Raw genomic sequence first — 13,852 nt, 5'->3', positions numbered from 1 at the left:
ATTTGTTCCTCTTTCGCCATTTCTCCTTGCATTATTTCAGTGCTGAGTGCTTCTTATTTTTTTCGTTTGCCTTCTTCTCGACTCGTTTTAAATATTGTGCATGGCAACATTTGTATTATTCAATAACTCCAGAAAAGCCTTGTTCTAGTATAAGGTTGTTCCAACAACTATCATAGCAGAGGAACAGTTGACAGCTATGTAGAAACCACCTTCAGAACGTAAAACGTGTTACACAGCACCTACTCTACAATGAGCATAGTCATTTTGTGAGCTACTGCTACTTTACAGTTTGGTGTTTCCAGCTTTTCTTACATAATTCATGCACTAGTGTAGTTTCTTCCCCTAAACTAAATAATATGGCCTTGCAGTAGCTACATAGTATGGTAAGGGAATGTGCCATTTTCTTGTCACTTAACTGTAACATTGTTAACACCTCAACTTTTAAATCTGATGGAAGATGGTGAATATTTTCTTTAAGCCACTTGATAAGGGGCACAAAACTCTTGACTTTAAAAACTTCAAACTATGGGTGGCAAGCATACTATTTGGAAGAATTGCAGGAAGGGTACGAGAGACAAGCTTTGCACTTTGCACAGCCTTAGGCTTTACTACTCAACCATGGCTGCTTCGGAGACTTTAGAAGCCAGGAACGTCTTCTCAGACCATGTACCCAACATCCATGTGAGGACGAGACAGTGCAATCCCACCTTTGGGGCTGCATAGGGCTCTCCTGGGCCTAGGAACGAGCCGAATTCCTCTTAGTGCTTCCTCTTCGCTTTCGTTTATGGCTGCTTTCTCTTTGAACGTCCCTGCTTTTCCATCCCTCCAATTCTATCTTTTGTGACTCTCTTCTTTTTACTTCCTCCGCAGCCCCCCAATAAAGGTTTATTTTAGCCGAATGTTGTTCAGTTTTGACTCAACATAAGTCATGTGACACAGTTACACTGCACTGGCCCCGGGGTCACCATGAGGCCCCGGTGACAGCGAGCTGATACTCAAATCGCTACCCAGTGCTGCTTACCTAAGGACTCAGAGCAGTGCAGCTCCTATGACACACAGGCAGCAGCCCCTCTCTGCTGCCACAGCCCAAAGGCTGCATGCAGTAGCCATAATGGAGCACCAGTCTGTACTATCTGAGGCCAGTCCTGAAAGGTCAGCCCGGCCGCAATAAACAGCAAAGAAACACAGTTGGCCCCTAGCCCCATCTCAACCTGGCCCAAGTCTTGCCTGGTAAAGGAGAGCTGAACACTGCGGATGTGAATGGGGTCAAGATGTGCTGTGAAGGGGCATGTTGGTTCTTGTGGGTAGAGCCAGGCTGATTTTGTTCACAAGAAAGTGTCACTCATAGTCATTGAAGTGTCACCCATAATTACACTGACATTTTTAAAATGTCACACATGCCAATCTGAAACCTTGGCAGCTATGCGCTCTCTTCCTTCGTTGTGTTAGGAAGATCTAGACGAGGCTCCTCCCAGAGTGTACGTGCGCTACACAAATAAGAAAGTATTATTTTGCTGTATTGCATTAAACGAGGTAGCATCGCCCTCTGCTGGTCAGATTCGATAATTGTGATAACGAGCAGCGTTAAACGCCTCAGTCACAAACTTTTGTTGCAGTAGGCTTGGTAACTGCAATTCCCAGGTTTACAGGCATACTAGCGTCAATCAGAGACCCAAGGTGATGAGACTAACCACTGGCGAATGCTTGGGGTTCCCACTATTCCCACTATGTCTGGGCTTGATTTAAATGTCCCCGTATTTTCGGGAATTCCGCGTAACTCTTAAGTGAAATTTCAAAAGTTACAATATATGTCCCTTCACATAATTATGTGGCATTCCTGGTAAAAATATACAGTGAATAGTGCAATTCGCAGTAAAAATCTACCTCAAATGAACGGGAGCAACAGAACACGAGTGGCTGTTCTTCTCGATGCTGATGTTTAAATGCACCCTCGCAGCAAAAATTGACGTGGAGATGCATTTCATGCTAAAATATAGAGCATACGATAGATTTGCGTTTCACATAATTACACACATTTCCACTGAAATTTCATGTAATTACACAAAAGCAAATTACTGAAATTTCTCACACTCCTAATTTCAACCCATTGTTTTCTACCCATTATGCCACTTTGAGAGTCACAACCCCTTCCCCCCTTGAATCGTACAGACTAAGCTATGCCTCTGTCCGTCAGGTGATTCTGCAGGAAGGGAATGTGCAGTGGTCTATTGTGAGTGACTTCGCCTGTGAGTGTTTGAATGAGTGAGTGCCTGCAGAGTTTTGGCTGTGTGTGACTGGAGATAAGATATTCGAGAGTGCTCTGAGACATAAGTTGAGCTGCCAGAGTGTGACGCTTGGGTGCTAGACCTTGGCCTGGCAACCCCTGAGGCATGGGCGTCCGCAGGGTGAGGCAAGGAGGGGCACTTCCCCCACCCCCCTGCAGACGCCCATGCTTTTACGGACGCCTTTTGTCCTAAATTCTGGGCCCTGCAGGGAGCAGAGCTGTTCCCTGCCAGAGGTCTCAACTCCCTGATGGGGAGCCTCGCACTCCTACTCACAGCCCCTCCTACCCATTGTCATTCTGTCTGTGGCTGATTATCACATACAGAATAACAATGGCCAGTTTGAGCTGCTAAAGCATACTTCCCACCCTGGAACCTCTAAAGCGCCTTAGCTTTAAAACACTGAGGAGCCCAGCGGAAGGTAAAGTTCAAAGTTGAAGCTTAAATATGACACAAATGGTAGGAGAAGCAGAAGAGCACTGTGAGGTTAAAAGAAGTCTCCTTTTTAGGTCGAGGACCGAGAAGGCTGCGCTTGCGCAGTCTCCGGGAGGAGAATTAATGCTTCTTAGTAGGGCTGTAGAACCCGCCTCCCTGCCCAGTCTCTCCTCCATTGGCTGGCTTCCTAAACGGAGGCCAGCCATTGGAGGAGAGAGCCGTCACTCCGATTTAGCCCCGTCTTTTTCGGATTCGGGGGCGTAAGTTTTGCTGTTCTTTAGACAGTGACGTCATCCGTCACTCAGAACAGCAAAACACGCCCCCGAATCCGAAAAATTCCGAAAGCTTGATGCCGCCATTTTGCTGCTGGTAAGGTTGAGGCAGGCTGCTCTCGCTCGCTTTCCTCGCTCCCGTCGTCTTTTTTCCCACCCCCTCCCGCTGTCCGTGTCCCGCCCGCACAGGATCTCAGCATCGCAGCTGGTATCTACCTTCCCGCCCCCTCCCACTGTCTGTGTCCCGCCCGGTTCCCGCTGTCTTTTTTCCTGCCCCCTCCCGCTGTCCGTGTCCCGCCCGCACAGGATCTCAGTGTAGCAGCTGGTATCTACCTTCCCGCCCCCTCCCGCTGTCTGTGTCTCGCCGTCTTTTTTCCCGCCCCCTCCCGCTGTCCGTGTCCCGCCCGCACAGGATCTCAGCGTCGCAGCTGGTATCTTGAACGCCGAGTGCTGCTGCAACTCGGGAATGTGTCGTAACAAGGTACACTTGGAGCTGAAAGTGCACAGGGCTGACTGGCGTGGAAATGTACCTGTGGATAACGTGCTCACTAAAATACTGCTTTCATAATTGCAGGACCACATTTGCTGGAAATTGCACTGGGCCTGAGGTGACCGAGAACAAGCTGATTAAATTTCAGTGGGCTGCCAATGGACGTGGCGCTGGAGAAACGGGACGTGCCCGGATGAAGCTGGTAAGTGTTGGTTGAAGGTGTTTAAATTCTCGTGCCAGTTTGTTTTCCTCACTAGATTGATATGGTTATTTTGTTGATGAAAGGCATGTAATTTTACTTAATCGTTTTTAGCCAAGTCACACTATCAGAAGTACAGGTTTATCACCAGAGAGCTTTGCATGAAACTTCATAAATTGCTCGAGGGGCATGTGCTGCGTGCTAGCCTCTGCCCTAGTTAAACGACTTCTCAGGCAGGATTCCTTTGTGTTTCTTAGAGGGTACCCTATAATGCAGTACACACTAGTTAGTGTGTACTGCATTATAGTAGCACGCGATGGGTCTGCGCCGAGATCAATATCATGATGATCTCATAGTTCAGCAGATGAACAGTGGTGAATAAGAGCTCTTGTCTTTAGCTCCTATCTGATGTATGCAATCCTTTTTTTGTAGTTTGGGGTCACCCGTTCAAAATGCACGCTTATTGTCTTCTTTCCTCAAATGCTTAGGTGGCAAAAGCAAGAAACCTAATATGAACATTCAGACTATCCCAAAACAATTTATAGCACACTAAACTTAACCTGAAAATTGCAAGATGCGATATTTATTATTATGACATCGTTCACTAAATTCCAAGAAATGGAAGAAGGGATGTACAGAGGCTTCAATTGAAAGGTTTAACAAAAAAATGCTTTAGTGAGTATTGGAGTATTTCATAAAGAGAAGAAAAAGCTTTTTAAATGAGAAGATATGCAACTCATTATTGAATAACCTTCAAAGGATGTTAAAAGCTCAGAACGCACCAACTCATCCATCTGGGCCCTGGATATCCCCAAAGGAAAATAACCTTTTTATTTTATAATAAAATGGAAGAAAATTGTGGTGTCTTTGGAATGCCATTTTTTGCTTGCTCTTTGAAGCTCTCTGGTATTTTTGATCCGGTGTCGCCCCTCTCTGCTTTTGACAGCATGTTAAAAGTCGAGTCGAGTGGTTGTTTTGGTGAACTGTGATCCGGATTTCAGCACTTCAAATCCCAGTCCGGGCCTTTGTTTCCCCTTAAAGCCCCATTAACTAGCTTGGGCCTTGCCTGTTCGCTGTGGTGCCCTGGTCCTTCCTCACCTCCTGTTTGGGGTTTTGGGAATGTGTTTGGAGGAGATCACTTTACAAGAGGTGCTGCAGCCTCTGAGGGATCCCTCTAATCCAAGGCCTGCTCCCAAGTGACAGCAGGCTCTCTCGATAGAGACAGGCCAAAGCGGGCCCACCAACTCCCAGGGGTGCTCCCCTCCCGCTGTCCGTGTCTTTTTCCCGCCCCCTCCCGCTGATGAGGTTGCCGCTCTCATTTCTCTTGTGCCTGGAGAGTTTTGCGGTGTATCAGGAAACTGTTGCCTTTTATTCCAGGTCCATCATGGGCAGTGGAACGAGCCATAATGAGCCTGGGATAGATTGTTCTGATTTCTCCTGACAGCTTATGTGTGCTGATCAGCGGCATGAGAGGTAAGTGCCGGTCTTGGGGTGGGAGGTATTTGTAGCATGTTTGTTTGTTGCTTATTGTTAGCATGCATTCCACATCACTCTCAGACACACTACCTCACAACTTTACTCTCTCTCTATCTCACTCGTTCACTCTCTCTCTATCTCACTACCTCACTCTATCTATTTCTATCTCACTATCTCACTCTCACTACCTCACTATATCACAAATCACTCCCTCAAAAAATCACTACATCACTCTCTCACTAACTCACTCGCTATCTCACTACCTCACAACTTCACTCTCTCTCTAACTCACTACCTCACTCTCTCTCTATCTCACTACCTCTCTCTCTCTCTCTATCTCACTAAGTCACTTTCACTCTCTCTTTCACTACCTCACTCTCTCTCTCACAAACTCACTCACTGTTTCTATCTCACTACCTCAGAACATCCCTCTCCCTCACTACCTCACTCTTTCACTACCTCACTCTCTGTCTCTCACTACCTCACTCTCTATCTACCTCTCTCTCACTACATAACTCTCTCTACCTCACTACTCCACTCTATCTATCTCACTACCTCACTATCTCACAACTTCTCTCTCTCAAAACATCACTACCTCACTCTCTCACTACCTCACTCTCTAGCTCACAACTTCACCCTCTCTCTCTCTAACTCACTACCTCAATCACTCTCTATCTCACTAACTCACTTTCACTCTCTTTCACTACCTCTCTCTATCTCACTACATCACAACATCACTCTATGCTTATATCTCACTACCTCACAACATCCCTCTCCCTCAGTACCTCACTCTTTCACTACCTCACTCTCTATCTCACTACCTCACTCTCTATCTACCTCACTCTCTCTCACTACCTCACTCTCTCTCTATTTCAATACCTCACTCTCTCACTACCTCACTCTCTCTCTGCTAATGCAATAGGTATCACATATGCAAAAAAAAAAAGAAGCTAATACCAATTGAAATGACAATGCCATTTATTTAGGGATACAAAAAAGATAAAAAAAATAATGAGCAATACCAATAGCTCTACCTATAATATTGCAGAGACCATTGCATTGTAAATGCTTGTTCCTTTTGCAGTTGGGGCGTACAGTGAAGGCAGTGGGGGGTGGGGGGGGGGGTACCCTGGGGGGTTTCCATCCTGGAAAAATTGCAAGTAGGGGATCCAGGCAGTTGAAAGCATAATCTCGCCCTGCTCTCATAAGAAGAAGCTTATCTTCTAACAAATGTACCTGCTTGTGTTTGATAAATTGTCAGGTCTTGTTACTCTCCGGTGCCATTTCATTTTGTAGTGTGAAAGGAATGGACAACGCTTTATCTCGCTATGAAACTGTTAAAGAAATGTAAATCAATCTGTTGTTTTAATTGTCTGTAATTAAAGAGATATAGAGAAATGCTTGTGCATGCCTGTCTGTATACAAGAATAAACACAAACAGCTCCAATAAAAATACAAAGGCCATTTAGGAAAATACCAGACGGCCTTCAGGCAGCAGTAGAAAAGATTTGATCGTGCCAGTAAAGGTGGGCAGTAGGGGATGTCAAAGAACAGTAGTGTGCGCATGTGTGCGCTGTTGTGGGGGTTCCCACCCTTCACACCACCAAATATGAAAGATAGATCAGTAAAAGGATGGATTGATGAGTGAAAGGATCGATGATGGGCGAGTGAATGGGTGGATGGATAAGAGAAATGATGGATGGATTGATGAATTAATAAGTGAAAGGGTGAATGAATGGATGAATGGAAGAGTGGATGGATGAGTGAAAGGGTCGCTTGGGTGAAAAGATAAATGGTTGGATGGATGAGTGAATGTAATTCATGAGTGGAAGAGAGGGTGGATGAGTGAGAGAATGGATTGGGTGAAAGGGTTGATGGATGAGTGAAAGGATGGATTGGATGAAAGGGTGGATGGTTGTTGGATGGATAAGTCAAAGGGTGGCTGCATGATTGAAAGGGTAAGGGGTTGGATGGAGGAGTGGATGGATGGATGGGTGGAAGAGTGGATGGATGAGTGAAAGGATGGCTTGGGTAAATGGTTGGATGGATGAGTGGATGGATGGATTGGTGGAAGAGTGGATGGATGAGTGAAAGGATGGATTTGGTGAAAGGGTGGATGGATGATGGATGGATTGGGTGAAAGGGTGGATGGAGGGATGGATGAGTGAAATGATGGATGGAAGAATAAACGTTGGATCGGTTTGCAAATGATTGAAAAGGTTTGAATATGGATGGGAACACAGATGGAAGGACAGAATGAATGGTGAAAGACTGAACGGTGGATGAAAAAATTAATAGATAACAGAAAGTATATTTGAAATGGTGGATGTCAGAAGTTTGATGGAAGGAAGAATGGCTAGACCCTTGGACAGGATTGTGATGACTTACTTTGCTTTCTTGGTGTCATAAGAGCTTAGTTCAAAGTGGGGGGTATTTCAATTTTCTGGCTACTCCCTTGCCTATGTGTTACTATTCTGTATTTGCTGTGTGCTTATGTGTGGGATCCATATATTATGCATACGACATTTTTAGTGACACCCAACTGCTACTTGAATGTTACACTAGTAATTGTAAATGTTTGCATGCTTTGCTTTAGGTGTAAGGTTTTAGGGAGAGCCCATAGTGCCATAAGCTGTGCTTGAGATGTATATTGTGTTAGTCTATGTAATAGTGTATTAACAGTGCCTTCTTTAAGAAAGCTGCAGGGAAAAGCACCTTTGTGACTTTCGTCAGCTAGTGAAAATCTCTGCGAAGCCCCCCATAAGCAAAGTCAGATGCCATACAAGTCCACTTGCTGAAACACCCATAATGCGTTCCCTATTGTGGGTTCATCACAGCAACCTTCACTTTAGTTCACCTATGCTTGCCGCGTTACATTTCACAATGGCACTCAGATATGAGATGCTAGTAACAAGGTCTATCTGAGCAGATCTTCCTGAGCACTTCTCTCACCATACATGTCTGCTCACGACCATGAGTTGTAAACAACATATCAGAGTGGACAACCCAGTGCTGTTACCATATAAATAGATTATTATCATATGAAATACCTCAAAAAGACCTGCACAGTTGCTCAAAGCTGTGCGCATACCGAAAAACCGGGAAGTGCACGATTGTCTCAACCTAATGTAAACTTATTTTGACTTGTACTTAAGTAGTTGTCTATTTACTTACTTTTATACTATTGCGCAACTTCCTCTGATGTGTCTGTAAAATGTACCTTTTGTTCCGAAGATTTGTCCTGTGTTTTGACCTTCTGTCCTGAATTTTGACCCTTTGTCCTGACTTTTTACACTTATCGTCCTGAATTTGCAACAATGCCAGTTGATCACCCTACATTAACTGTTGAGTCATTTTCGGGGCGCTGCATTCACACATGACGTCACCAAAAGTAAAGAGTTCACCTAAACTTGTCAGCAAAGCATTCACCAACGCATCCATGGTACTTACAATGTGAAACACTCGGATGCGCAGATATAGACGGGACTGAAGCCCAGAAGCATGACTGAAGTACGCACCTCCACTAGCAGGGAAAAGACACGCTACAAGCCAGGCAGGAACCACGAGTCTCCTCCCCCACCACAAACGTCCTGCTCAGCCCCCAATTCAGAACAGGGATTTCTCAAGAAATTTTCTGCATGTGGGGGGTCCTTTTGTTGCCGATCTTCCTCTCACATTAAAGTAACCCCTCGGCCAGGGCTTTAAATGGGCCGGGTCCCCCAGGGTTACAGAGGACATTGCAACAAGTCCTTATCGGGCTTTAAATTCATGCCCTTTATTCTGACATAAACACTGATCGATTTTGCAATAATGAATGTAAAAAGCCAATCCATGTCAGCGATTTTGTTTCTGTTTGTGTTTGACATTTTACTTAATATTTAATTCCCTTAGAATGTTAACGATTTCCCAGATGTTGTGTTTCTGTATTTTTTCCCCAAATTTTTTACACTTGTAAAGCGCCTACTTTGATCGGAGTCACCAAAAGGTGCTAAGAACACGCCATAGTTGAACGCTAAGCATCTGGGAATGTGATTTTTATGACCCCTTCGGAGAGGCCCAGAACTAGCCTGAGCCAGCCTGCCTCTGAACGCTTTCAGAGACCCTCCCTGCCTCCACCCTTTGTTTTCTTTTAGACTGGTGCCACTGAGGTGATATCCTAGTCTGAAGGCAGGGATTTCACCTAAGCACTTGATGTGTTGTGAATGTGAGCATGGCGTGGGAGTGGAAAGATGTGCACAGCAGGGGTAAAGGGATGCCAGTGCAGGTGACGCATTTTCTGTGGTATAGGAATTTCTGCTGACATCATAGCCCAGGGTTTGCTGTCTGTGCACTTGGATACAGCACAGCAAACCCTGGGCTATGACGCCAGCAGGAATGACTTTACAAAGGAAAAGCGTCACCTTCACTGCCATCCCTTTCCCCGTGCTGTCTGTGCACTTGTATGGAATACACATCCACGGCGCTGCTCACCAGATGAAGGGTGAACAGGGCCATGGATCTGTCTCTTTTTGCATCCAAGGGCACCGACGAAGAAGTAGAGGAGGCCCAGGCAAGGAGAATCCAGGAGACATTTGACCCACATCTATCTACACAGTGAGACCATCTGGAGGGGCTAGATGCCAGGACGACAGTGCTGCTAATCAGCCCGACTCCACTGAATAGTATCAGAAGAGCAGGCAGCAGTTTTCAAGTAAGTTCCTGTAACTTTAATGCATTCTACAGCATCAGCATTACCTACTGGCTGCATATCTAGGATACTCTAAGTGAATGGTGTTCTAGACTTAAATGCATGGAGACGTCAAGGAGGACAGTCCCCTCCGAATATGCAAATGTAGTGTAAGCTTGGAGAGTTCAGCTTTTGGGGTGCCATGGTGTAACTTTAGGGTTCAGGTTGGGTGTGGGTTTTAGGGTGCCAGGGAGTAATTTTAGGGTTTAGGGTGGGTTAGGGATTGGGGTGCCAGGGGGTAATTTTAGGGTTCCAGGTAGGCATGGGTTTTGGGGTGCCAGAGGGCAATTTTAGGGTTCCAGGCAGGTATGGATGTTGGTGTGCCAGGGGGTAATTTTAGGGTTCGTTATGAGTTTTGGGGTACCGGGGGGGGGGGTAACTTTAGGGTTTAGGGCGGGTATGGATTTTAAGGGGCAAGGGGGTTAATTTTAGGGTTCAGGTTGGGTGTGGGTTTTAAAGGTGCCAGGGAGTAATTTTAGGGTTCAGGGTGGGTTAGGGATTGGGGTGCCAGGGGTTAATTTTAGGGTTCCTGGTGGGTATGGGTTTTGGGGTGCCAGGGGGTAATTTTGGGGTTCCAGTCAGGTATGGATGTTGGTGTGCCAGCGGGAAATTTTAGGGTTCAGTGTGGGTATGGGTTTTGGGGTACCAGAGCGGTAATTTTAGGGTTTAGGGCAGGAATGGGTTTTGGAATGGCTCAGAAGATGATCTGATCCAGTTCTTGAATTGGTTGAATTATCTGGAGCCTAGTTTGAAATTCACGTGGACTTTTAGTAGATACACAGCGGTCTATCTGGATTTGGATATCTATATAGAAAACAACAAAATCCTGACAAATGTCCATCAAAAACCTACAGACAAGAACTCGTAACTCCACTACAGGTCATATCATCCGCGTGCTGAGCGCGATAATTTACCAGAAGGGCAATTTTTAAGGTATCGCAGAAATTGCACTCCGGTCCAAACATCTGCTCAACAATCGGAGGAATTGGTTACCAAACTGGAACAAAGGGCTTATCCCCTCAAAGTGATCAGACAGGCAAGGAAAAGAGCCTTTAACACTCCAAGGTCAGTGTTGCTTGAAAGGAACAAGCGTGAGAAAGGGGATTGCATCCCTGTGGTAGCAACCTTTGACCCACTGTCCACCAAAATACGAGGGATAGTTAGGAAACACTGGCCCATATTGAATACTGCTACCATGAAGATGCCACCCCCAAGGTTCGCCTTTAAACGTTCCTTCAATCTCCGGGACAAGTTCATCCATACTCATCATATTTAAAATACAGGAGAAACTGGAATGCCCACGGGACATTATCCTTGTGGGGGATGCTCAGTCTGTGAGTTAACTGAGCCTTCAAAATGTGTGACCCTGTCTAATGGCAGAATTTGGCATTTGAACAAACTGAGTAATTGCAACACTCCCAATGTTATCTATAGGCTAACATACCCCTGTGAGCTTCATTATATAGGTCTCACAACGTGCAAGGTGAAGGTGAGGATACAGGAACACCTCAGTACTTTAAAAGCCAAGAAGTTAACAACCAAATTGGTGCAACACTTTATTGAGAAAGAACATCACCACAAAAGCATTAAGTGGGTTGTATTGAAGAAAGTGGTTGGTGACAAATTTAACATGGAGCTGAGACTGGCGCAAATAGAAGCACGTTGGATCTATCAGTAAGGAGTGGACCAACGGGGACTCAATGATGTTATTGAGTGGAACAAGGTTGGCACTTAAGCTTACCCACATATGGAACCACAGTGATGCTATAGGGACATCAATGGTAGAACAGCTGGGTGCATATCCTTGGTGTCACTGATGGTGGTCTGGATTCATTACACTAGACCCCTGTAATTTTAATGGGGTGCTGGTGATTATGCAAGAATAGCATTGATATATGTTGCAGTAGGCATGCTCACATTGGTGCGATACAGTGTATGAACAAACCAGTATCAGCACCATGTATACATTTAAATAGGTATATCAACATTGTCGGGCAATATAAGACAAAGGGCACCACACTAGAAATGCCCTACTGTTGAAAAACGTTTTCACATGAAACATTTAAGAGAATGTAGCTTCATAGGAATAACATCTATGGCCAGCTAGTGAATTCGCCATATCAATGCTGTTATATTATCTAACTGGCTGTATGAAAGTTGATGGAACCCAAATGTTAGGGGTTGATACATAAATATAGGGTGACATAATCAAAGTCAGGTTGCCCAAAATGTCCACTGGTTGCAAAATTATTTGTAAAAAAACTAGTCTAGGTGTACATGATTTAGAGCTAACCGTGATTTAAATTGTAATTATACTTGAATGCTTTATTTGTTTTGTTCAAAAGTCTGTAATGTTTTGAAACATTGTACTTTTTGTTTTCTCAGTGAAAAGAAATGTTTTATCTTCTGAAGTGTCATAAAATGTAAATATGTATTGAAATATTCAAAAAAAAAAAAAAAGTGAAATATTTGAAAAAATACCTTCTTTAAGTCACTCAAAGAGGGTACACATCAGCTGAATAAACAAGCTGCTGTGATTTGAATTCGAGTTCTGGCATTCCCTTTCTTGTTATAACGTATGTTGTCCAGCCAGGACCCGTAGGACAAAACCCCCCATTGATTAAACGTTATATTATCTAAAGCAATTATCACACTGTAATGCACCACACTAGAATTGGCCTATTGTTGAAAAACGTTTTTACATGAAGCATTTAAGAGAATGTAGCTTCATAGGATTAACACTATGGCAAGCGAGTGAAAACCCCATATAAATGCTGATATATTACCTACAGCAATAATCACATTGTAGTGGTATAGTGCATGAAGCCATGAACAATCAGCCATACATTTACATTGAAATAGGGGCTAATATTCTATCTCTAAGGGGGCACCAAGATGGCGCCCACGTTAACTATGCCAGGACCGGCATAGACACACCGTATATTGCGTACCTACCGCCTCCGGCCAAACGAAGGGGTGGGACGTGAAGGGCAGCATCTTCGATGCCTTTTTAACCGACACCAGCACAATACACGAGCGACCGGTTGATGGAAAACTCTGTATCCAAACTCACCCGGTAAGGAGGAGCGGGAAGGGGTGCAGCAGCTAGATACATTCTTGGAATGGCGTGCAGATGGCATACCAGAGGCACAGGTCCCGCGCTCCAATTTTTAATATGTCATCAATCCGCGATACAAGCATGCGGACAGATACGAACTTTGGCACACTAGTCAATAATGGGTAGAAACTGTAGAAAAACATCATGTAACCATGTGAACATAATAGTTGTGATGAAATACCATTTATTGCTTCCCCGCATTTATGACGATACTGAGAATGGTGCTGTACCGAAGGGTGATGATGATATTAGGTCAAGTTAACATCCACTAGGATTACAGGCTGATTTTAGTAACACGAGTATTATCTCCACAGACTAACCAAAGGTAGAAGGTGATAAAGATCGCAATAAAGATCACTGCAAGAGGGTCACAGGTATGCCCAAGAAGGGCACCATAGCGGTAACTATACAAGTGCTAATCGTGTGAACCATGGTGTGTGTGAAAGGGATTTACCACCCCGGGATGCACTAACTATTTGTGGTCTGTGTTCTTTTTTTTTTTTAAATGTGTTCTCCAGGTACTCATTGGCTGATGAAATTAAAGCAGAGAGGTGAGAACTGACCTTTGCCCTGAAGAAATTGCCAAAAACAATTTAAGGCAATGAAACATATTAGCCCTCTATATAGTTAGAAGGCAAATGAGTGTCTTTTAAGTGAGCAAACCCAAGGCACAGAATAAAGGACGATAGCTAGTGTTGGTTTAGCTCGTTTTTAACATAATAATGTGGTCCTATTAGCAGGGCGTGAGCAAGCTTTGTAAGAAGCGATACGCGTTGGGTACTGGTTGCTGAAATAAACCGCTGTAACTAAAAACTGTGACGAGAGAGTGCGTTTTCATTTCCCTGCTGGGAACC

The 13,852-nt window shown here is 44.6% G+C and overlaps 1 non-coding gene across 1 annotated transcript; it reads left to right on the top strand.

The window, feature by feature from the left end:
- The first annotated feature begins 4,011 nt into the window (after positions 1-4,011).
- Positions 4,012-4,095, top strand: LOC147717578 (small nucleolar RNA snR60/Z15/Z230/Z193/J17). The gene has a single exon (XR_015296171.1). It is a non-coding gene; the product is annotated as a small nucleolar RNA snR60/Z15/Z230/Z193/J17 (small nucleolar RNA).
- Positions 4,096-13,852: the final 9,757 nt, after the last annotated feature.

This window comes from Lissotriton vulgaris, chromosome 5, assembly GCF_964263255.1.
Source record: "Lissotriton vulgaris chromosome 5, aLisVul1.2, whole genome shotgun sequence".
Classification (NCBI taxonomy): Eukaryota; Metazoa; Chordata; class Amphibia; order Caudata; family Salamandridae; genus Lissotriton; species Lissotriton vulgaris.
Note: the sequence above shows the minus strand (reverse complement) of the source record. Positions and strands in the feature narration are given on the sequence as shown.